Source organism: Empidonax traillii, unplaced genomic scaffold (genome assembly GCF_003031625.1).
Source record: "Empidonax traillii isolate 1590-97213 ecotype Southwest subspecies unplaced genomic scaffold, ASM303162v1 scaffold291:size1517763, whole genome shotgun sequence".
In the NCBI taxonomy this organism is placed as follows: Eukaryota; Metazoa; Chordata; class Aves; order Passeriformes; family Tyrannidae; genus Empidonax; species Empidonax traillii.
This window is the reverse complement of record NW_020955484.1, coordinates 291625-317890: the sequence shown is the minus strand read 5'-3', so window position 1 is coordinate 317890 and position 26266 is coordinate 291625. Positions and strand designations below refer to the sequence as shown.

Genomic DNA, 26266 nt, shown 5'->3' with positions numbered 1-26266 from the left:
TTCACTCCTCTAGTGGTCCTGTTATGAGGTTTGTGATACAGCCTCTGTGACAAGCTCAACTTGCACCCTTCATTCTCTTTCATCCTTATCAGAAGATCAGCCTCAATCTCTGTAGTGATGGACACATAAATAAGTTACAGTGAAACTTCTGCAAACTATCATCTGGAAAGGGTCAAAAAGTCTAATTTTCTTTATTACAGAAGCTTTGGGCAGGAATTTGAATCTTTGTTCTGTTTTGGGGGGGGTTTCTTTCGGGTAAAATATCACTTTAATGTTTTTGAAAAGATTTTGCCTTTTTTGTGGGCATATTATCAAAGCCTGTTAGTGTAATACTTGTTATCGTTCATTTACTGGAGAAAAATCATTAAACACATGTCACTTCAAAAGTGTGTGACCTAATACGAAATTGAAATGACCTTTATTTTGGCACACTACTGCACTGAGTTAGAGTATTATGAAGTCCCAAGCATTCCCTGTTTTCAAATGCCAGTCAGGCTACTACTACTGCTCTAATGTGCTCAGAGATTGTGCAGCCTATGAGCAACTGTAACTAACTGCAAATAACGAATTGGTTGTGGGGGAAGATCCACAGTTTCCCAGGGGGAAAAGCCACTACTTTGAGACAATGGTTTAATTTATGTTGGAAATTTGACCAAATAGAAGAGAAAACTTTGACCAAGTACTCACTTTTGTTAGATGCTGTTTCAGTGCTTGGCCTCCTGTTTTGCAATATGTAGACTTGGGTCTAGGTTATTTCTTCCCATCCATATGGTTCTCACCCCAAGTCTGCAAGAGTGACAGATGAATGAGTCACAGTCATGCTTAACTTCAAGCACAAAGGTGTCTAATTCTTAGTCTTAAAAATGCACATGACTGCATCATAAAAATCCACAGGCTGCAACTCAGATCTTCAAAGCACTGCCACGGAGTGCACAGATGTGTACGTCAACCCTCTTGCACCCACCGTGCCATTCTCAGGACTCAGGATAGTCAAACAAGAGTCAGATTTCCACTCATTTCCTGAGGTAGTTCAACAGCTTTAGACAGCATCTGATGGATGCTGTGGATCACTAAGTTTCTGTCCCCTGGACCTTTTAACACACACTCAGCCGTCCCCCTCTCACATCAGGGGACTCCTCCTGAAGAGGTACAGTGCTACCAGACAAAGACAGGACTGATTCTCATATCTGTTCCAATGAGAAGCGTCATGGCTATAGCAAATGCAGCATTTCACTGTGTCCAACTGGGGTGCTTCTCCTGAGGCCTAACAACACAAAAGGCATTTTGTAATAGCTCCCTTTGAAATCAAATTAGTAATGTTTCAAGGCGTGACCCGTAAAGGGCTGCTGTCCAGGATCTACATGTGTTTGACAGATACATCTTCCACCTAACGGGCCTCTTCAAGTGTACAGATGGAATCAAGATGTGTGAACAGAGCTCCAAAAGGAAAGCCATGGGATATCAGGATATACAGCAAAGCACTCTATCTCAACAGATAAAAAGGAAATAATATCAGATATAGTGTAGAATAGCTCACTCCAGCTGGTAGGACAGATTCTGACACTACTATATAGGTGAGATTATTGCAGAGGAAGATGCCATTCCATACGTGCCAAAGTTAACAAAATATAGCCCAAATTAAATGACAATCTTGTGCCAACTCCTTACAAAGGTCACACAAAGTCACAATGTCCTTCTTATGTATGTCCATACACTGCAAAATGCTAGAAGTTACTGAGGGCTGTAGCTCAGTATGCCCAGGTACATAACCTGATGGGCAAGAGATTAAAGTCTCCAGAAAGCAGTTTATTTTTACCTGTCTAGCTACAAAATTAATGGAAAAGTTATAAAAGAAGATGAGCTTTCAAGTTTGCCACAATGTATCTGCCAGAAAACTAACCACTCCATTGTCCTGTAGGGTCAATCTCTCTGGAGCACAAGCATGAAGATGAGAATCCCTGTCCATAGTATATGAAAATAGGAAAGCATTTGGTGGTTGGTCTCTCCAAACATCCAAGGGTCACATTTGACTGTACAGAGAATTAATTTAAAGCACAGCAAATTCCTAATGCAGTCCAGGCCTCAGCTCCATAACTCATTTTCACATGAATTCACAGACAAGAAAAAAAAAAAACATGCTAGTATATCAAAAACCCCTATAGCAGCCAAATAAAATGAAACACCTGCTGTCAGAACTCCATCAGCTACTTCTTGTTGCCAGTGTCTCATGTCTGAAAAGAGGACACAACAGACACTAGCTATGAGTATTTTGCAAGATGAAACAGAATCCAGGGCAAGGACATAAGAAGACATAGGCTGTGCATTCTTCGCTATGTGTCAGGACCAGCCACTTCTGGAAAAAAAAAAATACTTTAGGCTAGGACTAGGAGCCAAGGCTAAACCACCACAGAGAAAAATGCCTGTGAGTGACAACAGCAGACTTCACTGGTGGTAGAACTCAAACCAGACTCCCAATGGCTCATTTCTTTAACAATCTTCAAGTTTTGCCTCTGCTAACAACAGGAATTGCAACCATTTCAGGAAATAAAACCAATTGGCACTGTGAAGGACAGTGGAGCAAGCCATACTCTTACACAGTTTACACATAAGGTTATAGCCAAGATTTGGCCCAAGTTCTTGCATATCAATATTTTCAGCTGCATTTGATTACTTAAAATGCCATAAATCACTGACTAGCACTCACAATTTCCACATTATTCTTCCAGGAAATTTCATTAGAGACCAGGGAACTGTCACAATGATCACAGAACGATATGCGAGTGCCATCCTGATAAACCTGACATCCCTGCAAGACATGCACAATATGAGATTCAAATCCTGATATGAAGTGCCAACTCAAACAAGGTAGGAATTCAGCTCACTCTCCATGTTCAAGAAGATCTCCCTGCTTGGACTGCAAAGGTGGTCAATTTTCACATTGACTTTGATCATTAGCAGATGTCCCTCAGAATAGGAGTGAGAAAGCCAAACTTGTCCCACTAGAATTTGATGGCAAATGATATGCATATGAATCCCAGTGTGGCCAAGCTCTCTCTTGGATTATGAACGTAGTTAAACCTTTAATTAAGGAGTTAGTAATGGACTGGTAATAGGATCATTCAGATCAGTGCATCTGTATCAACAGCAGAGTAACATTCTCCTGTTGTTTCTGAAGCAGTAACTATTTGTGTTCTCCATGTGGCCTGTAAATAAACTTGGTCTTGGAAACTGTGCTGTTGGAGTAGTCAGTTAAGAGAAAGTTTAAAAAAAAATAATGCATTAAAACACAGACTGAAGCCCAAAGGCAATTATCAGTCTGCCCTGTCAGACTCCCCCAACTCAGGTTGGGGAATATGAGCCAATGCTTATGCTCTGAGTTCCCCTTAGCATGGTACCTTTTCTTTTTCAGTCCATCATGACATATTTTGAGCTTTGTCTCTCAGCAGTCCCTACCAAGACTCCAGGGATCCACACTGTCCCATCATGAATGTTGTTTTTCTTGTGCTACTACTGCTAAGAGCCAATAGAAGATATTCAGCAAGGAATTAAGAGTCTGTGTTAATGTGATTTCTGTCATCCCCACATATCCTGGATTAGGTTAAACACATTCTTTCTCCCCTTCCCCATTTCAACACTGCTTCCAAATGTATATGCTATAGAATTAAGCTTGCATTAGCTGTATCTGCACTAGACAATTGAAAAAGCCTGGGACAGTTCTTTGGGATTATAGTTACTGGTTGCAAATATTACCTATTCATATTGTTTAACCCTCATAGCCTCCAAAACTAGACAGTCAGGCACCTGTTCAGAACGGATCCTGGGCTGGAGTTAATCCCTGAATTGTGCCTCTAAATTATTTGGGAGAAATCTGGTTGGTCCAGGTCTAAAGTCTGCTGGGGAGTCTTCCAACACTTTGATTGTAGACAATGCAGTGCTTGGGAATGCTTCCTCACAGGTTTGGTTTTTTTGGTTTTGTTTGTTTGTTTGTTTTAACAGTATAGATATTGCTGTAGATAACAGAAAAAGAAACTCAAAATCACACAGAATCCAATGACTAGTGCTCTGGTTTTGTTTTCTTTTGTTTTAATTTAAACTCCTGCCTTCAACCTATTCATATCCTATTTTATTGGTTTATAAAACTATTCAACGCTCCTATGAACTCCCCAATTAGCTGTAAATATATTATCAAACAATGCATTATATTAGAAACTGGAAACATTATGTGTACATAAATCACACCCAGAAATGATACAACCCTCTCAGACCAGAAGGGGTCTGTCTTCCAGACCCACATGGAGAAAGAGACAGATGTAATGTTCAGCAGATCTAAAACAAATTGTGTCTAATATTAGAGAGCAAGCAAGCATTTACAGGTCTCTACCCTAGGACAGAGCTCCCCATCTCTTGTCTGAGGGTGACAGATCCCACGCTAAGGTCATTGGTTTCTGGGTTATTCAAGCATTCAGCGTTGATGTAGAGTTGACCTGTTCCCACTCAGTTATGCAGCTAGGACACTTTATCCCTCAGTTTCACCATACGTTCTTTAACAGATATGCAGACACAAGGACAGTGGTTCTAATTCTTGACAGAATGGAAAAGATCTTCTCTGCTCAGAGACAAAAATCCCTATATCTCCCTGGCATCATTACTCGGTAGCAATAACTCCAAGGTGTTGAGACCACATTTAGCTTTACGGAATAAAACATAACAAGCTGTCAAAATGTGCATAAATAAATTAGAGTCATTATTCCTGCTTAAGGTTCTGGGGACATAAACAATCCTCTTGAAGTTCACTGTGACATTTTTTGCAGCAAGAGCCAAGCATTAAAATTACGTCCTGTATACAGAGAGCTGTAAATGCATTCTGTCTTAGGGCCTGGCACTGTGGCACAGAAATCAACAGGCCTGCCTTGGAATAGAAAATATAGCAGTTCAGGGCCAAGTCCCTGCCCCTGAGCACAAGTTTTATGGCACAGCCCATGTCCATATGGCTAAATTCTGTCCTTCTGCTCGCTCCCCAAAGAGGAGTTCTCATCCATATCTGCCTGCTTGGAATAGTCACTGGCTCACACTGCTGCCCTAACCCCTATCCAGGCATCACGGCAGAGTGCTGCTGGCATGGGCAGAAACACACAATAGAGTGTGCCAACAGTCAAACCACAGGTCACCACATGCCACTGCTCCTGGTAACTGACACAAGTCTGGGACTTCTGCTAGGATATTACCCTAAAACATGTTCACCTTTTCAAAAGTCATGCTCAGTTGCATAGTAGAAAACGCAGGAAGTGAGACACAAAAAAGACATGAAGACTGAAGACATGCACACATTTTTTGTGTTTAGGGATATAAAGGAGCTGTATCAGGTGAGACTGCATATCCATCACACCTCCACCACTAACCAATTACGCAAACTTAGGAAAAAGTGTATCAGAGTAAGCATGCAGTGATACCTTCTCAATACACTCTCCTGCAGCACTTTTGACTCAGAGACTACCTGAACCAAAAGTTTTCTCCTGGTATTTAATAGTCTTCTGAGGATTCTTCTCAAAGAAAATGAACTCGGATTTAAACGCTGCATAATTAAAAAGTCAGTAAAAATAGGCTTCAGTAATTTGAATTACAAACAACCCATTCATTCAGAAGACACATTTTACATCAGAAGACCATCAAAACAAGGATGAACAAGAATAGTGTCATTACAAGACAGCATCAAGTTGAAAGCTACAATCTCTGAGAGCAAAATGGCACTGACATCCTCACAGAAGGCTTTTGCCTGGGCTCAGTGCACACAAAACAAAATAAAAATAAATTTCATAGTGCATTCAAGGCAGAACCTGCTGTGGCAGAAATCAAAACAAATGGCAAAACAAATCCAGCAGCAAAATGTAGGATCCTTCTTATTTTGCAACCAACAATTTCTACAGTAAAGGTTTTTTCCTGACTTTTTTTATTATACCCCTTTAAGGTTTCGAAAAGCCACCATAGCAACTGTGTCTTTGGGTCCTAGAGGGTATTTCTGAGCTACTTGCTAAATCCATATTAGGAGCTGAGGCAGCCGTGGCAGTATGAAGAATTGTTCCATTCCTGAGTGGGAAATTCCATGAGATAAAACATTCTTGCATTTTGTCCAGCAGAAATACTGTATTTCCACTGAAAATGCCATACTAATAAACTCACTAGTGATGTTTTTTCTAGAAATAAATAAGATAGAAAAACTTCTGATGCTCTCTCCCTGTCTCCCCCTTTTCTTCTTCCCCTCTTCCTTTCTCTTCAAGGTGGGACAAAGTTGGTCAGAAATCTAAATGCATTTTCCCCACTAATAATAAAGAAATGGCTATTCCTCTACTTTTGCCTTAAAGTATCAAAAACATACCGAGGGAAAATCATCCTGCTTTCCAAAACTTTTTGTTGACCACGGAAAGGAAAGATTCCCTAGAAACACACCTAGCACAGAAAGGTTCTTGCTTGCTCTGTGCTTACTCACAGCTGTGCAGGTGCAAGTTTAAACATCCATGACCTGACTCCTCTGAGATTTCCCCTCACCTCCATGTACATTGTAAACATGACATAAATGTGCTCCAGTGTTTTTATTTGGAAAATTAGGGAAAATTTATAGAAACTAATTTGGAGCATATGACCGCAATTCTGACTAGGACAGAAATCAAGAAGAATGCAAAGTCTTTAGCCAAACTTGAGAAGGAGGTATACAGTACTATAACACAAAATTCCCATTTCTATATATCACCATCTGATATATATTAGAGGAATGCTATGTTATTTGACTCTGTTCTGCCAAAAATTTCCTCATCTGCAAAATGGTGACAGCAGTATTGCCAACCTCATAGGGATCCTGTGAGGACAATGACCTGCTTTCTAGTGTTCCTATGGTGGGCAAATATTAGATGAAGGACAGAGGAACCCATCACCACCCTATGGCTCCCTCCTATGTCAGAGAAGCATATAGGGTTCTTGGTATGCAAAGCAGCTCAATTCATTCTCACTCGTAAGTATTATTGTTATGGACTATCAGCTACTCAAAAGAGCAAAATGCAAGCTCAAGGTTTTGCCAGCAAAGGTTGTGAAGAAAAGCAGTTGTGATCTAGCTGTGATCACTAGGTACTGGCCAGGGCAACACAAGAAACACAATATCCAAAGATATACAGGAGTAGGATGGGATTAATTTATCAACAAAAACCTCGATATAATTACCACTAGCTATAAACATGCTGATTGCAGTACTATTTAAACCTGGTAAATTAGATTTCCTTTCACCAGGAAGAATAATCTTGGCTCCAGTGCTGTATGGAGACTGACAGGAAGGTAGAGAACCATGCATGCCACTAGGGAAAGATCTGTGATCATTTTACCTAAACGAGCATTGATCTGGCTTCCTCATATTACTAATCACCTTCAGATCAGAACACAACCACTATATCAATCCAAGATATAAAAATTCAACATTTAAAATCATATGTGTAGATCAAATTAAATAGGGAAAGAGGAGGAGGAGAGTGCAGGACAAATGAAACTAACAGAATACATTTGAGTTGCAAAAAAATTAAGAAAAAAATGGGGGGAAAAAACCTGAAACCATGTAAAATGATCCTTCAGACTAACCAGTAACTCTAGTAAGCATCCATATAGCCAGGGCTCGGTGATCAATACCAGCCTTGTGGGGAGGAAAGTGTTGTTATGATGTGGGCAGTGATTGTTATGATATGGAGGGCAGCAAGTGACACAAGCCCCTCAAAAACATTACATTTTCAACACAGCTTCAAACATCCTCTCTGAAGGAACAGTTTTATATGATAGTGTCCCAAAGCCTCTCACTGTCTGTTGGTGAAATCCATGTCTTGGAACATAGACATTAAAAAACAGAGGCATCACTACAAGGTATCCCTGGAAACAGGTTAATACACAGGAGGGGCAGAAAGACATCATGAGGTTCCCCATTTCCTTTCCCCTCAGCCTATGTTGTGGTAGGGCAAATGGTAGACATAATAAATATGGGAATCCACCTGAAAAATAGGAAAAGTTTTTCTGAAAATACTGTGTGTACAAGAATATAACCTAGTCCTTTCCCCTTTGGTGTTTACAGTCCAGCTTACATAGGCATGCCTTATCACTGAAGACAGACAACTAAATATGGGAACGGCTGTCAAGTAAATGGTCTGTGATCTTGTGAAACCATTTCACCATTCTTCCACAGACAGGAAAATATTTAGCAAGAGGTGTGCAAACTGGGCACAGATGCAAGAGTGCGATTGAAAGGTGGGTGTCATCTGCTGAAAGCAGATCTAGACAGAAGGATTCAGCATGAAAAGAATCTCCTTTGTCCTCCAGACTTAGAATTTTTGTCCTCTGGCCTGAAAATGTTTGTTACTTTTATTTTGAAACTTTGAGTTTTGTATTCACACTGCCAACAACACACTGTCAACTGCAGTCCCAACATTTACAGTATTTCTCAGAAAAATCTACTGACCTCAGCAAAATATTCCTCTGCTTGCTCACACAGACCAAAGCATTTGAGCCATTGGAAAATATAGCAGAGAATAAAACATTCAGCCATTAAAACTCACTTATCCAGTTAGTTTCTCTCTAAGAGCACTTCAGAGCTTCAGTTCAGTTACATGAGAAACTCCCAAATTCAGAAAGTGGGTAGTCTGCAGAAAAGGTACTTTCCAACTGCTTTAATATGTCCTGGTGAGACTCTACATTACTCCAGAAGCCCCAAGGATATACGCTGTAGCAATATAAGGGTTGAAATTTGCCCTTATATTTTTGTACCACTAAAATCCTGCATAATCCTCATTTCAGAGACTTAAGTGACACTTAAGCAGTACATAGCCTCATACCAAATCTTCTTTGTGTTGGCACAAATTTCACTCAGGCAAGACAATATTTGCTCAGGTGCGGTACCTTGGGTGAGAGTTAATCCCTTTCATTTCTGACACAACACTTATTATGTACAATAACTAATAAAAGCCACTCTTGAGATCAACAACCTATACATTTTCAATTTCCTCTCATGTACTCTAGCCTTTCATAAGCTCCTTTGATCTTGTATAGGTGTCAATCTTTGCATGCATATAGGTCACAGGAAAGTTCATCTCATGTCAATAGCCCAGTCATCTTCAGATCCATTGATTTTAAGTCAATTCTATTTCCAAATTTCAATTTATCATCTTATCTTAGTCATTCCATTATTCTCAAAGATCTCAAGCTATAGAGACCACGATTTTCATTGAATTCCGTATTAATGGGAAAAAAGTCATGTCAAATATCAAAGCTTCCTTCTTACTGGCCAGTTGGAGACACATGTACATACTGTGCCCTTCCCCCAGGGGAAACGTGGGCCATCTGAGGCAGGGTTTACTGGGGCTCCTGACTCAGGAATAACTTTCCTGAGATAGAGACTGGACTGAAATCACACAAAACACAGAATCAAATCATGCAGGCTCAGGATGCCTCCCGATATCTGCAATGAGGATTCTGAATCTGGAGAAAAGCAAAGGGCTACCTGATGCAGGCACCCCTAGAAGAGGTTGGATTGAAGGCAGAGAGCTGCCTTGGATTTCTGCACAGAGCACAGCTGTACCCTCTTCTCCCCCCAGCCCCAGAGGCTGAGCATAGCCCTTCAGGAGCGTACAAGCAGAATCCTGCTGAAGCCTGAAATCCACCCCCCCACCCCCCACAATGTAAAACTTCTCTCATAGTTTTTCCCTTCTTTTCCATGAGCACAAAAAGTTCTGCCTTCTTTTTTGTTTCAAATAAGACCAGAGGCTGCCAATGACAGAGTGTGAGATGAAGAACTGGACTTGATCTTTCCTGAGAAGGCAAACCTTACTGAAATGTTTGTTTTCACTCTGCTGTTAGACATTCCAGCTAGTGTGAAGCTTCAGGAACTTGTTCCAATGGCTTGTTTCTCCTGCTCCCTCCCATGGCAAATTGAAATCAATATTTTTAGATTCTTGTCATTCCCTTAAAGACTTTCTCTCTCTCCCTCCCTATCCTAGGTCACACAAACTTTGCTTTGGACTCCAAACTATTAATTTCTCACATTACTCATTTTAGGTGTCTGAAAAGCTTCTTACTCATCAGCCCATAGAAGGAAGTGTTCTTTTTCAATTTTTTTTTTCCCTTTTTAAGACAAATAAGAGATACAGATCTCAGCAACAGAAATGAAGTCTCCATGCCATCGTAACAAGGTTTCTCCAAGCCTGATTTGAAGTACTCCCCTTCCTGGCACAGATTTGCTGGCTTTCCTTCACTCTCACTCAGAGTCCTTTACTTCTGTAGGCACAGCAAAAAATCTGTGCCAGTTGAGGAAGTCAGGAGTGCTTTTCCAACCAGGTAAAGCAACTCTGGGGAATCTTAATGAAATTGAATTAATTTCTCACAGGCCACTGAACACTGTGTCAAACATTACTGACTTTTGGTAGCTAGGAGTTTAAGTTACACTCTAACTAGAGCTTAACAGCCACATAGCCCAGTGCAAGCTTCTGGAGCTCAGCAAGGACTCTGGTCAGCAATGCCTGGAAAAGAGATGAGCACATAACACAGGAAGTGGCTTATGCAGCAAGAAGCAGCCTTCCTCATTTACCAAAACTTCCCTTTTCTGCTAAGCTCCTCTCCCAGACTCATTTGGACTAGCAGAGGAATATATCGATGCAGTCCTACCTGTCAGCAGGGAAGAATGTTTGTGCATCTGATTCCTCTATCGCTCTACCAGATCTTTGTTCTTGAATCTCCTCAGGCTCCTGATAACCTCTTGATATTACTGCAGCTGTTTGTTTAACATAAACCCATAAAATTCTTGAGGTTGCCATATCGCCCTTTTCTCCTGTCCACACCCAGGATCTCCTCATCTTCTTACACACAGTAAACAATTCCCCACAGGGTCCACATTTATTGTGGTAACTCACCAGCCCATTAAAACTTCAACTCTGACAAACACAATGCAGCACGTCTGTGCAGTGCTGTCAGGTAAGACTTTGCTGATGCACTTAGACTTTACCAATAAAATTTGTTCTCACAAGGTTCTCACAGTAGAAGGTCCCCACAACCTTCTACTGTAGTCTCCCAGAGAGAAAATATTTTTTGCCATAGAGACTTCAGCAAGTCTAAGCTTACAGAGACAGTGTGGAAAGCATTCTGTAAAGGCAAGAAGCAGATATGGTCATACAGACAGTTTTGTTCAGCTCACCTATACAGTTACTTTGGTTCAGAACAAATTCAGAACATGCAAGTAGCACCATATTCAAGTATTTCTGGTTTGGTCCTTGAGTGAGCAGAATACAAATGAAATCCAGACAATCTACTTTTTTTACACCAGGTAAGCCAGGATTACAAGGCAAAATAAACCAATTTGCAAATGTCCCTATCTAGACTTCAGGTTTGAAAAATATGCTGAACTGTTTGTGCTTGTTTGGAAACAGTCCTAAGTCTAGGTCAGTAAGAAGCTCTTTCGTTGCTGCATTGTTTCATGCCTACCTGGGACAAGGCTCCGTGCAGTTGTTTCTGTATTCAGGATGTCTGTTTGAGGTCCTAATTCGCCACCTCTGCAGACACTTGAGAATATATTCGGTGACAGACTAAATTATGTAGAGTTTCTTCATTCAGTCAACTCTCAAAATGAGATGATCTTTTTGATAAACACATGGGTCTACATTTACACAAATGTGTCTGCATAGACAGCCAAAAGAGAAAGAATAAAAGAATTAGTCAATCTGTATTAACAAGCTTTGTTTTAGTAATACAAATATCTGAAAGCATTTCTTTGTGCATACCTTTCTGAAAGTCCACAGCCTATTTCCCAAAGACAACATGTTGTCCATGTAAGAGCAATAAAGCTGTCACACCGCCTTCGGCTGTAACTTGCAATCTGTCTGTATCCAATACTTCACAAAAAAAGAAAGGTGCAGGCCCTAAATCTGGATGAATTGACTGGCAAAGGGCTCTGCTACATAAAATTCAGATCACTTTTTTCTTGGTAAAAGCATTTAAATCCTCTAATATAGATTTATGTAATTTTGTCTGGGTGCCTTTCCCACAGAGGCTTCAGAAATTAATCATGCTTCCTCCACAATCATGGAAACATCCCTGAGTTAGCATAAAAGTACCTTTCAAATTTTTTTGGCTCATTTTTTCCACCTGTCCCTCTCCTCCAAAATATCTGTCCTAGTTGAAAGCATCACATGCTATATATCACATTTATGGAGAACCATATCTGTGATAGTTAACAAGATTCTGCAAATTATTAGGACTGTAACATCTTCAACATTTCTTAAATTGTTTTCCAGACTTGGCTGCTGTTTGGTCAGACTCATGGACACCTGTAAATTCAATATCTTTAGAGATACTTTCTTATTTCCTATTTCACAATTCTAAAATTTCAAATAGCTCCAGACTTGTGATTAATTTTAGAGACAAACAGCCAGCAATAAACTACTACTTATTTATTATTTTTTCCTATGTTTTATATTTCATTAGAAGATGCAAAACACCCTGACAAACAGGAACCGAAAGAGAAGATACTGGAGCAGGGAGCTCTGTTTTTAAAGATGTCAGTTTAATATATGCAAAAGGAAAGATATTTTATAAAACCTATTAATAGAATTATTCCCAAGCTAAAACAAAGTCAACTGCAGTACGTCTGCTCTACTTCAAACAATATTGGTTTCATAACTCATTATCTCACAATTACTAATATTTTTTCCTTGATGAACTCTGTGCTGCCTCATCCTAATGAAAGTGCTGCAAGGTAATACAGCAGTTACATGACAATGCAAATAGGACCCATTCAATTTGCACAAAAAAAGGTTGCAAGGAGCAATTAGCACTTCATTAATATGATATAAAATGCTAATTTGCCATATATCCCAAGTGACTCAAAACTCCTTTCCATCCATATGTGCAAATAATAGTTAATATGATTCAGTGTGTGCGAACCAGGTTCATGGTGCATTAGCTGGAATCTCTGTGTCAGTTTTCAGTATAATAGCTATTAGTTAATATGAACAGTAGCTCATATTTAACCTATGACAGCAGTGTTAAATGATAAAAGGATCTGTTGGCAGCAATATCTCATAATTCCACCCCTGTAAAGTTCCCCTTCCTTGCTATCCAGGATGAAGTATTGGAAACTGACTTCTAATCTAATTTATAAAGCAGATTGAAATGAAGTGCTGGTAGCACTCAGCTCGGCTGCTCAGCATTTTGAGAGGCAAGATCATTCCTGGTGAATTGCACAGCTCAGGCATTCAAGCACTCACTGGCAGCTTCTAATGATCAAAGTATTTGACTTAAATAATTGATTTATTTATACCAGTAAAGAAGCTCCAGGGGGTTGTGAATATTATGAGATATAATCACACCACTAGGGAATTAGAGACACTCAGATGTGCCTTGTGCTTTCTAATGCCCTGCGGGTGTGATTAGGATATCATACATCAAAGGAATTTGCTCTAAAATTTTTCATATAATAAATTAATAAAAGTAATTTATTTAAATAATTTCATTGATTTAATGGGACAGATCTGATGCAATATGCAGTATGAAGAGAACTACAATGAAGTATGTTGATCTAGGACAGTACAAAAGTCCTGTCCATCTTCAATTAACACACAAGCACCAGTGGGATCCTCTGGCTAGTGGGTCCCTTACGAGATATTAGCATCAGCTCACAGTTTACTGTCTGTGACAGGCATTCCCACAGATTTCAGCCAGCCTGCATTGTCTGAGGTGGAGCAAAATGGTACTCCTTCAATAAATCCTTTCAGGAAGGGAAACGCTGATTAACAGTGTCATACAAGGCGGTACAGCATTCTGCCACAGGCAGGCAAACCTATGGCTGCAGTTCCTCATGGAGAACCCAGAGCCTTCTGGACAGACTGTTTATTCAAATATTTTAACAGCTACCTTAACAGCTTATATGGTTTGACCATTGCAAACTACAAGTACTTCACAGCCTTTAATGCATTTCTTGCCCTAGCATAAAAAGACATTAGGGAAGTGTTCTTATTTCAGTTATACACAAAAGTAATTGAGTTACCCAGGCACCAACTAACCTGCTCAAGGGCACATTGACAGTCTGGGCAGACCAGGGGATTAAACCTGTACTGACTTACTGCAGTATGCTTCTATTTCAGAAATACACCAATTTTTCCACAAGAATATTACAGCAACAGGCAATTATCTTTACAGTAGCATGCTGCAAGGGAAGTACACAGATGTACCACTTTCAAAATTTCTTTTCTATATCGCAGGACTCACAGGGAAGCATTTATGGCAATGACAGGAAAAACAAGAGCATCCTTTTAGAGAAGAGATGTGAAAAAACCCTGTAGATCCTTTCAGAGCCATAGAAAGGCATGAAGACAGAAAGCAAACTTTGGGGGCAATTTGTGCCTTCGACAAACTAGTACTCCAGGTGCAAAACATGATGGCTGTCCTTGGGTTGCAGAAAGAATGAGTGAATAAGACATTTTGAACCCATGTCTTAAATTCCCCGAGGTCAGGCCTCGTCTGTTTTATATTGCTTTAGTGCCCTCCTAAGATGTTGCAAAAGAGCACCAGAACTGCAATTCTGTTGAAACAAGCCATGCAAGTTCTAAGTGAAGAAATCAACAGCAATTATAAATTCCTGCAAAAGCACCATCTCTATCTCTAAAATTAGAAAGGGAGAGGTGTCAAAGGACTTGCTCATGCTTATAGGAAATGCCTGAGACTGTGTTCAGCTTTTCCACATTTAAGCTCCATTCTCATCCTTGCAGATGTGTTCTGATTTAGGAACAACAAGCATTGTGGGTGCTGGCTGGGCCCATTATCAACTTATGTCACCGAATGAGGTACTCAGAAGCATATCAAGTATCATGTGACCCTTTATTGCAAGGGTCACATCCGAAATCAGCTTCAAATGCATGCAAAATTCAGTCCCTCTCTCTTAGTGAGTTCAAAAGAAACTCTTCTGTCTTGGAATTTCAGGATTTGAACTGAGCCTGAAGTCATGCAGTCCACTACCAATTAGTGGTACATGCAGCATGCTGTGTTGAAAATAAACGTACACATTTTTTTATGTTTATAACCTCTTTCCCTTTCTTTATCTCATTTTTCCAACTTGCACATAATAAATACAGCCTGTCCTACAGATGCAGTTTCACTGATGTGCACAACAAGAGGCCTTTTTTACTCCCCAGCACTTGAGGATACAGCACTGTCCACTGGATGGGCTGTGGCCGAGTTTCAGCAAGGGTGCCTGCCCAACATTTTGGTAGAGCTTTATCTGCCCAAATATGTATTTGCTTTGTATTGCTTATGTTTCTCATCTGTCTGGGTTCTCCCATGTCAATTTACCCTTGTAGAACAAAGTTGGATACAATCACCATGAGGAATTATGAAACTCAGAAATAGTCTTCATACCTAGGCTCACCTTTAAAAAAAGAAGTACAAAAAGTCAGTAAGTCCCTGACATATCTGTCATCACTAGAAACAAAGTCATGTCACCAACTCTGACTGCAGTTTCAAATTCTTAGTGTTCTCTGTGACTGCCAGCCTCAACTCCCCTGGTACCTGATCTGAGGGAGTCCTGTGCTGACTGGGAAATCTCAGATGTGATCCCGGCTTAGGTTAAAACAGAGTTTAATAATTCTGATCCTAGTGATATCCCAATAGTCATCCCATAACACAGCTGCCTACTAGTTAAAACTGCAAATATCAACAATCTACCCTTGAAGCAGATTGTCAAGTTTGCAAGAAGCCAGTGGAGATCAAGGATTATTAACATCAGCTCTCAGAACTGAGGGGTTGTTCTAAACAGTGTCTGTTTTGTTATCTATATCAGCCATGACCTGTGTGTTACTCTCAAGGAAAACAACAGTTACACCACCTTGAGCAAACCAACTACTTCGAAGCCCAGAGAAGTGAATCACTGAGAGATTTCACAGCAGAAAGCAGCCCCTGAATGTCTCAGCAGTGAAAATACCTACTCTTGATTGAAGACAAAACTTGAATGTCAAGGAACCAAACAGTATTAAAAGCTGAGGCCTATCAAGGATTTTCTGTGTTTATTTATAACTGAAAATATTATTTATATCTATACAATTCTATAAAGTCCTCTCTCATTGCACACAATACCCTTTGCTCTAGCTGAAGTGAGAGGTGGACAGCATTTCTCAAAACCAAACCTCAGCAGAACAATAGTGAACGTGGAGGGGCCCAGCATCTATGATTAACATCATGCTGACTGGCAAGCCACAGCTGAACTCAGAGGCAGGAATATAACTGCCAATACAGGTGTATGAATCACAGACAAATGTGATTAGACAGGATCTTTTGTAAGCAGGAATGGACCTTAAAGGCTTGGCTGTAGTGAATCAAGGATGGTGGTAGCTAACACTTGGCTCTCTGCACAAGGGGAATCTCCAAGCTGACCATCCTTATCCTCCATTGCCGGAATTCAGTCCGAAGATAACAAAGACATGAATCACCATGCCAAATCACATAAAAGTGGAAGATAGAAAGTAAAAGAATACATAGAGTCTGGAAAGAAACACTTTGGGGCATAAGAAACCAAGATAGACTCAGCAATGACAGTGGGTTTTGTAAGTGAAAAGCAGGGGGTACCTCTCCTCTAACGAGCAGCTTTCCCTTCTGTAGAAAGCCATCCTTCCTTAGCCTCTCTCACTGCCTGAATTCAGTTAGAAGCCACTCTCCTTCATCCCAGTGGTTGTGTCCCAGGCATTGTGAAATCTTAGTGCTAGTAGCGTTTGCAGCTGTAGGAAGTCAGATATAAGCCTTAGTGCCACCAGTATGCTGCTGGCAATAGAGCCTGGCAGCTCTATCACCAGCTAGAGCCTTCAGCACACAAAAAAACAGTTTAATAAACCACAGACTTGGTGATCAACAACAGACCTGCCTGCTCATTCTGCCTGGAAAGGAAATTCCCTCCTTTTGAGCTGGCTGTTAAGGTGCCATTCTTCTCTGAAAAATACCTGATATGACATTACATTCTCCACCTGAACCAGCCAAGCTCTTCAGCAAAACATTCAAATCTGGTACTGCAATTAGATGACTGGATCCACACTTACTCCCCTGCAAAAGAGAAAAGGATTTTTAGGGGGATTCACCACACAGTGGCTCTGAAAGACAAGCAGTATGAGAGATGTAATGGCCAACGCAAGGTCCTGCAGCTAAAAAGCATCACTCTGGGTACTGATTTCCTGCTCTGGATACACCTTATTCATAGAAGGAGTCACCCTACCTTGCATTGATGCTGCTCTGTATTCTTCCTCCCCATTTCAGAGCCAGTTGGGCCTTCATTTTGAGTAGAGGTTCTGCAAATGGAATCAACAAAACATTATCATTGTGAGGCCAAATTCAGTCCTTGGTGCATGCCTGTAATGATATAGCCAAAACCACCCAGGGAGGAACCTAATGACATATTTCCACATGAGGCAGAAGGAACATTACTTATCTTTTCAGGCCTTTATATTGCTCCTGATAAAATCAGTAGAAAATTTGTCTTTGGTTTCAAACGGAGTAGAAAGCTGCACTATATATTTTTAAACAGAGTTTTCATGTTTGGGGTTTCTTTTAAACTCTTGCCTTTTTCAATAAACTTGCAAAATGAGAAAACCTTCTTTGCCACCAATAAAAAGACAACAAACATAGAATTCATTACTCCTTAGTAGTCATTGTACATCACAGAAGCCCTGTTTTTTAAAGGGCACCCCCCCCTCCAATGAAGAGTTGCAATGATTTCTAGTAAAATGTTTAAGTCTAACTCCTCATTACTCCAAGGTCCCCACCCTTCTGCCAGCCTGACAGCTTTGGAGCCTGTGAAAGGAGGAATGTAATGAGTATACATTAATGTTATATAGTTTCCACAGTTCTCGTTCTGGTGTGACCAGATTTATGTATGGAGTAGCTTGAATGTAATTCATTACGATTATACATAGCATCAGCTTCAACATTTCTGCAGGTAACACTGTCTCCAAACTCTCTTAGCTGCGGCTGTATGAAAGGAATCAAGATGTGGTGACACAATGTTCATTTGTTTTGGTGGTAAGACTCAATTTAAACAACATAACAGGGTCTAAAAAAAATAATAATCTGTGAAAAAAATGTGAAAGTGAGTTAAGCAAAACCTTCAAATATTCCCTTGTTCAGGACAAGCTGTGTGGGCTGACAGCTTCTCCCATGGGAGTGAGAGGTCTTAGAAAAAGCCTTGCTACGAAAGGTCTGGCTGTTAAGGCAAATCCCCAGCAGTCAGAGACCTGAGGAGGGTGAAGCCCAGGTATTGACGCCCAAACACAGAGCAGACATTGTGAAGAAAATACAGGCGATGAGAATGGCAGTGGAGGTAACAAAATAAGGACTGCCTCCCACAGAGGGGAACAACAAAGGTGAAAATAAGAAAGTGCTTTTTCACTAAGCATATTTTTAAGGAAGAAAAATGTGTCCCATGGCTTTCAAAATGCTACCTGGGTGATTAGGGAAGACTGTCCCAACCACAGCTTGAGGCATGGTGGAAGGGGAGAAGGCAGGTTATTAAAAAAACAGAAGTACAAGAAGGGTTCTTTGCAAGTAAGAGTCAATTCCATTGCAGCCACCTTCAGAGGTGACCAAAAAAAAATAAAGTGACCCCAAGTATTGCTGACTTCCCATTTTCATCCTAAGTTCTGCAATAGCCAGTGTTGTCCCTAGAGCACCAGGGTCCTCCGACATTGTCACCAGAGCTCTCACTTTTTAGAGGACTGCAGTTCAACCAAATCATGTTTTAAAGCCTTTTTTCCCCCCCACACATAAGCTATAGTCATTAATCTAATGCAGACTGTCAGAAACAGTCATAATTTAGACAGTCTCAATTAGGAGTGAGCAAAAGACGGAAGAAGAGCCATGTAAGGAACTTTGAGTCTCTGAAGCCAAGAGTAACTTCACAGAGCTGGGATTGTTGAAGGGTGGCAAAGCTCCCACATTGTTGGTTTACACTTCCCAGAGACATAAATGGATTACACTTGATGGCAATAATAATAATAATGATTTACATTAAAAGAGTGCTTTTCACCGAAGAACTTACAGACAATTTTACCTATCTGCAGTTCTTACATGTCACTACACCTCTCTTTAGAGTTACTCCTATAGCTGTTTCATGGCATACTGTACAGGAGTCCTGAAAGCAAAATGCTATGCCCCAGGACACAGTCAGAGCAGCTAAAAGAACCACAAAATCCCCCTTCCAAAACCCAGGTCTCACCGAAAGTCCCCAGCATATCTGTACAGGTAATGCTGGTAAATTGTGTGACTACAATGACTAAAGACAAAAGAAAACATTGAAGAACAATTCAACACTGAAGACAGACACAGATTTTTCTTATTTAGTACCATACTGATGTATCTCTAAGTCTCTTGTAAGGTTCCTGTGTTCTAATACATGAGCAGTGAGAGAACAAATTGCTAGAGGCCTGCACATGAAAGAATATGTAACATATGTGAGACTGGATTTACTTTCCCAAAACTTTTCTCCCCCAAGGACCTTCTTCCCTGAAATAAATCCACTAAGGGAGAGGAACCTATTTGCAACCTCCATCCTTTAGAGTGAATTGCCTAACAAAGGGGCTGTTCCCAAAAAGTAAGCAGAGTATTCAGCTGTGGAAGTATAATTAAAAGACACCTGTGTAGTTCTTGGAGACCTCAAAGAGAAGATGTGGCCAGCAAGACCCAGGACTGCCCATTAGAAGCCTGGTTTTCTCAAGACATGAACTTTCTTGCATACCCCATGGCAGTTTCCACTAAAAGCAGTATTGCATTTGTTTAAATTTGCATAAGGACAGAAATACTTTGTTTCTTAGAAGGCAAAATTCTCCTAGCAATTACTTTACTAGACAAGCATCTCAACTTTCATTTTAAAAAATAAAAGGAGCTGTCTCTGGTGTGTTAAGAGCTGCAGGAACTTCATAGAGATTGCAACACTCAATCTACCAAAGAGGTTGAAGGCAGCTCACAGCCCTAAGACAAAGCCAGCAAGGCATTCCCAAGGAGATGACAACAGGACAGCCACATAGCCTTACCATATCCCAGACAACCCTGCCCTGAGCCCCTGGTCTCAGAAAGTCTGTGAGAAGGGCTGTAGTCCCAACAAACACTGCTCCTTACTTCTCCCATTTTCTACAGCTCCTGCCTGAGCCTGGTAATGCTGAAGTTCATCTCTCTGAGCACAGTTAAATGAAATAAAATGTCACATTTAGCATCAATAATGGCTAAAACAGCTCACCTCCAAATGCTCCCACCCCTTCCACAAAGCTGCACAGCCCTGACCATGACATCCCTCTCACTTGAGACACTGAGACAAAGCTGAAAAAGGGATATACCATATCCAAAGTTTCTTTTGGAAGGTCAGCTCCCGTGCTGACACTTTTGTTCTCAGGAACTGACAGCAACAGACAGTGCACAACCCAGCTGAGGTGACACTGGATAGGCCATTGCATTGTGAAAATTATGAATTTGTAACATGGTGCTGTTTAGAAGCTGCATCCACAGGCCCCACAGCACCACAGGCACCCCGTGAATGTAATAAATGCAGCAGAACAGATCATTTCCTGTAGAGGCGGTACATATTTGTGTCAAAAATGGGTGTGTTGCCTTTGAGCAAATCACATGGCCAGAGACAGCAATGTTTCTGTTTACAAAGGCTTCACACAACAAACTATTTCCCCATAAGTACCTTAACTGACTACAAAGCAATTACCTTTGTTCATGCTGATACCAAAAAAAGTACATTAACCGAGGGAGAGTTTGGGAATCCCAGACTCTCTTTTCTCAGATCCCAGTTGCTACTTGATTACTATTCTCATCTCAAAATCCCAGAGAAAGAGCTAGGGATTTAAAACATATTATCAACATTATAGCAACATTTGTGGAACTTGGATGTGAGTAGAAAAGCTGTCAGAGTGAAGACTTTGGAGGAAATACTTGAAACTCAGCCTGTGTTCACGGCTGGAATGCTTAATGCTTCTCCAGCAAAGTTCCACTTTAGTTTTACAAGCATGGCATCCTTTTCACATTAGCACATGTTATGTGAAACATCACCCTGCTTTCCCAAAATAGCAGCTCTAATGAGTTTCGTGGTAGATGTCCTGCTGGTCAAACATGGGTTTATGAGCAATACAAAGAACCAATAGGATGCCTGAGCCCATGCACCAACCCAAGTGCAAGCACACTGTGAAATGCCTGCTTCTGCCCACACAGCCACTGTTTGCTGGCTAATGAATAGGGAGATACAAATACAGTCATACCACAGTTCATTAATAAGTTCAGCTGAAGTAGTAACAACCAGTTCAAATTGTTCAATAAAATATTTCAAAATGCAGTAATCTGGATACACCTTTTTATTGGAAAAAGGAAGCTAAGACTCAGCGGTACACAGATCAAAAACATTTAGCTTTTCTCCTCCACTGGACATACAAAAGAGGAAAGGAAAGAGACAAAAAAGTAACATGCTTTCTATGCTCTTCCCTCTTCCACTAAATGTACTAAAGGTCCTCCACAAGCCAGCAGTAAGCTTGGGCTCCACCTGAGGGCATCATCTTGACACTGGGACACACATCAGGTTCACATGCAGCATTGAATCCCTAAATGGGAATATTAATACTTACCTTCCATACTTTTAGGCTCCTGCAAGAGGGAACAAGATTTAGGCAAAGCAACACAAAAAAGGAGTCAACATACTGTAATCTCCCTTCCTAACATATGAGCAGTCACCTACTAGTCTTCTATTCAAAACATCACTATTTTACCACATGACAAGAAATACATTCACACAACCAGAGAGAGAACTGGAATAACAAAGATGTTGCCCTAGTCCATGACCAAGGTGAAAGCTCATGGCCATAGCCCATCATGAAACCAAGAGAGATCCTGATAACGTGACTAGACCAGAAACATCCCAAGCACACAGCTGTACATCCAACAGTCTTTATGCCACAGAGTAAAACATACTGCCATTATACAAGGAAAGAGTTTTTCACACGTGACAATTACACAAGAGGGAGTGCCCCATCAAAATACCGAGACAGTCTGAAATGACTCCCTGCCTACAACTGCAGAGACTTTGAGGCAGTAAGTTCCTGGCCTGGAGCTGAATGGATTATGCAGCCTAAGCTGGATATGACTTGCAAGACCCTAAATGTGGCAAACCTACTGCAGAGGGACAAAGGAGAAGTATTGCCTGTATTACATAGTTTCTACGCTCTCCCCAACACACAGAGAAGCTCAGCAAGGTGAACTACTGCATTCCCAACAATTTCTTCCTACAATATCCATTTCCCAGGAGGCAGGGACTAAGCCTAGTTAAAATAATCATAAGATTCTGCACAGGGAGCAGCCTTATGATGATATATATTGCTCAGCCTCTCACTATCACATGGTACAATTAAGTTCAGCTTCTAAAAGTTCTACCTGTAATTGGAGCCAGCTGCAACCTTTCTGACATATACTAATTGCCAGTAATGATTTAAGTGCAGTCAATTCACATGCTGCAATTGTTTTAAATAAAGGAATCTCTCATACTTTTTCCTTGAGAAAAATCTGTTAATCTTTGCTGCTGACTTATCAAATCCTCCAGTCACCTGTTTGCCATCATTTTCATGAGCTGATAACGTGTTTATTAGAGTCATAATACGCAGGTGGAAGCATAAAGGTCTCATTTGGTGGAGTATGAATTCTGTCTCATATATCTGTATGGAAAAGCTTAGTTTCACCCTTCAGCTGTGCCACAGAAAAAAGAATAAGTTCCAAAATAGTATCCTTTATTCTTTTTGAATGGAATATTAGTTCTTCTAAGCTCAGTACATATCTCAAAATACCATTTGGATGTGCATGATAGGTTGGTTTTTGTTAAGCTCCAGATATCATCACTGCCTATGGTGAATCTACCCAGCCTTAGTTAATTTCAGCTTAATTGTATTCTCCTTTTAATTATTTTTTATATATAAAAGCAAGTCCTACAAAATAATAAAATGTCATGTGGATTCTATAAGGCTGGTTTAAGAGTTCTTCCCACAAACTATTTTAGTTTCCTGCAGAAGACCTGACCTGAGATACTGCAGACCACACATTTCTGGCAGAATGAACCAAATATCTCTCTGGAAGTTTTGCACTCCTTTCTGTTGTGTTTGGAGGTTATGGCTGGGGTTTTGGGGTTTTTTTTGGGAGGGGGGTTTGGACATGTGGTGTGGAGGGAGGTGCTTGATTGTTTTTTAAGGCATGCTAGTGAAGTTACCAGAGTTTGGAAGTCAGCGCACAGGGTTTATCAGCCTGCTTTTTGCAGCAAGTGGATGTTCTGCTGCAGCTGAGTTCAGTGGTCCTTCAGCTGGTTTATATGTGAGATGTACTGAATGCCCATAGCTCCCAATGCCTATAACTCAGCCTTTAACTGGTATCTGCCATCTTCAGAAAAATGTTCGTAACTCCTCCCCTGCAGGAGAAAAAAAAAAAAAAGTATGGACCATAGTGTGAAGTGGCGATGTTCAACCAAATATCTTTAACTATATGAAAGAAAAGAGAAAGAAGTACCAAAAAAAAGTACTGACCAGCCACTCATGGAATCATGGCAGATTTTTCATATGAAAGAACCAGTCTGAATCCAAAGAGAAAATACATAAGAAAGAAAAGAAGCTGTAAACAAGAAGCCAAATGAAAACCTAAATTACATTTGGGACAGCCAAACTTTCCAACTGCAAGAGGAATTTCATCTGAGTTAGGACTCCTGGACTTGGCTCCTGAAAATGTGAAGTAGGGGTCTAATTCTAGGACAGTATGTGGTTTACAATAAAACAAATCTAGCATATAATAATTTCCTTCCACAATTCCCATGACTTGTTGCACAGACCCAAAACCTCTTCCATGATTCACATCCAAACCTCCCAGGGGAGATGCGATGGCCAGATTGTTAGTTTTAGTGCATGAGTAGTTTGGGTGAAATGACAAATGCTAACACTCAGTCATACTGTGGAGAAGAGATGACCACAGCTATGAGCAAAGGGCAGAGCTCCACTGACAGTTTATTATTAGCATCTTGGATATGCGTAAAAAATGTTGCTTTTTTTTTTAAGGTAAATAACATTTTCCTACCTAACTGTCCAGTCCTTGGGGACAATTTGTTAGTCACTGCACAGCATGGGCCAATTCCTCTTTTCCAGAGAGGAGAACAGCCATCTCAGCTGATCCAACAGCCCAACAGGCTGATGTTACAAAGCACCTCACAACTCTGAAGTCTGCTTCTGTGCCCAGTAATCTCCTGAATCTGCATTTTGTACAAACTCTGAGCCAGTGCTGACCATGCCCAGACTAACACCTCCTGGAATAGCTTTCTCTACCACTGAAAACCTTGCCAGAGTAAATAATGTACCAGTTTGCTGATGCAGCCTATTCCAGAACTCCTCCTAGCTTTAACCTTTCCAAATAGTCTCTGAATCTAAACTACAGTTAATCTGTGCCTTCGACTCATCAAATTATTCATTCCAAATTTCATGTTTGTTGTTAATTATCCCCTTTTTCTTTCTGTTTGCAGATTAATCACAGATCAATCTGTCAAATCATGCAGAGAAACAAGTCCCAGCCTCATGGTCTTTGCTTACAACCCATTCCTCATGATACAAGAGTGATCACTAATATTACGTGTTATTTCCTCCTACATGGCTGAAATTTTTGAATTGAGGAGAATACTGACAAGTATTAAACAATCTGTGCCCCTTTGGCACAGCTTTGCAGGAAAAAGAAATTTAAAAAAAAAGGTAATTCTACTAAAATTTGTGAGCATTTCGGATCCACTACTCTTTCTAAAAATGCATCTTAAATATCCCAGCATTAGCAAAAAAAAAAAACCACTTCACCTAAAACTTGTGGCAGTTAGAGATAATTCAACAGTAGAAAGCAGAAAGGCAGAGGTCTGCCTCAAAGGGCCAGAAACATCCTTTTTCTTCTCTCAGAGCAGTTCCTACTTCACATGTGGTGTCCCACACACCCAAAGGACCACGAGTTCTGAGTGGGAGCACCAAGCCAGCTATTCCTGTTTTTGAAGGGGAAGTGAGGGGACAGATAGGAGGAGGCAAAAAGAGTGGTGACCACTGGAGAAGTAGAATTTGAAGATCAAGATTTCCTGACTGAGGTTAGAAGAAAAGATGATTGAAAAAAAGAACTATGTCTGCTTGGATATTTTCCCAGAAATGTATCTAAACAGCACCAATCTTAGCAGATAGAGGCATTGAGAGATGGAGGTGAGCCAGCAGGCAGCCATGTGAGCAAAAGAGGGCAAGGGACAGGCAACATGAAATTTTAGCCTACTGCAGAGCAGGGGAAAGCATATGATGCTATTTCCCAAGCAGCCCCTTAAGCACAGAGGAAGAGGAACACCACAGAGACAAAGCAGGCCATGCCTGAACCCCTGGGTGCTAAACGTTTGAGGACAAGATGGAATGGAATTGCTTAGAGCCATTACAAACCCAGCAGTGCTGATAGGAATAAGAGTTCAGCCTGGGCCAAGGCACTCCAGTCCAGCTTGCCAAACTTGGAAGTGGCTCCATACAAATCTAAGCAGCCTCTTACTTTCCTATCTGATGGGCTCTTAATGCAGTTCCTCCATCTCCCACGTATGAACAGTAGTAATGTTATGTTCTTACTTGCTATAGGATACCAGAGCTGTAATAGCAGTGAAAAGGCTGGAGAGAAATCAGGACAAGAAAAGATTAAAGGAAAATGTCAGGTTAATTGTCATTAATAAAAACCCCTTCACAGAGTGGCAAGTTTCTGTATTTATCATGTGAACTTCCCTTGAAAACAAACAACCACTAGTTCCCTGAGGACTTTTCCAACACTCATAGAAGATATCTAACGAGGCAATGTTTAAGAGACCTAATTATAAGAAAAAATAAACCTTGATAACCATCTTATCCCACGTACAGCTCAAATATGACTCAGAGTTTATTTTAATAATCCTCACAGGTTAACACAGCACAGCCCAAGCTACACTGCAGCAATGCAGCTACTGAGAGATCATGAAAAGGAGCTGGGAAGTCACCCATAACAGGATGCCTGACCAAACAGAGGTGAAAGAACAGAGATGTGCTGTGGAGGGCTGAAAATAGCAGCCTTGAGAAAGCAGGGCTTTGCATTGCAAACTCATATCATTATATCAATTTTGGCCACTTTGCTCTGATCACCTGTGTCAACAAGGCATTTCCTCTGTTCTGTACCTTGAGCCACATTGCTG

At 40.7% G+C, this 26266-nt stretch overlaps 1 long non-coding RNA gene across 1 annotated transcript; it reads right to left on the bottom strand.

Annotated features, from left to right (window-relative positions):
• LOC114060763 lies at positions 1-25680 on the bottom strand. The gene is made up of 3 exons (XR_003571955.1): positions 25603-25680; positions 688-786; positions 1-109 (listed from the first exon to the last, which is right to left on the bottom strand). It is a non-coding gene; the product is annotated as an uncharacterized LOC114060763 (long non-coding RNA).
• Positions 25681-26266: the final 586 nt, after the last annotated feature.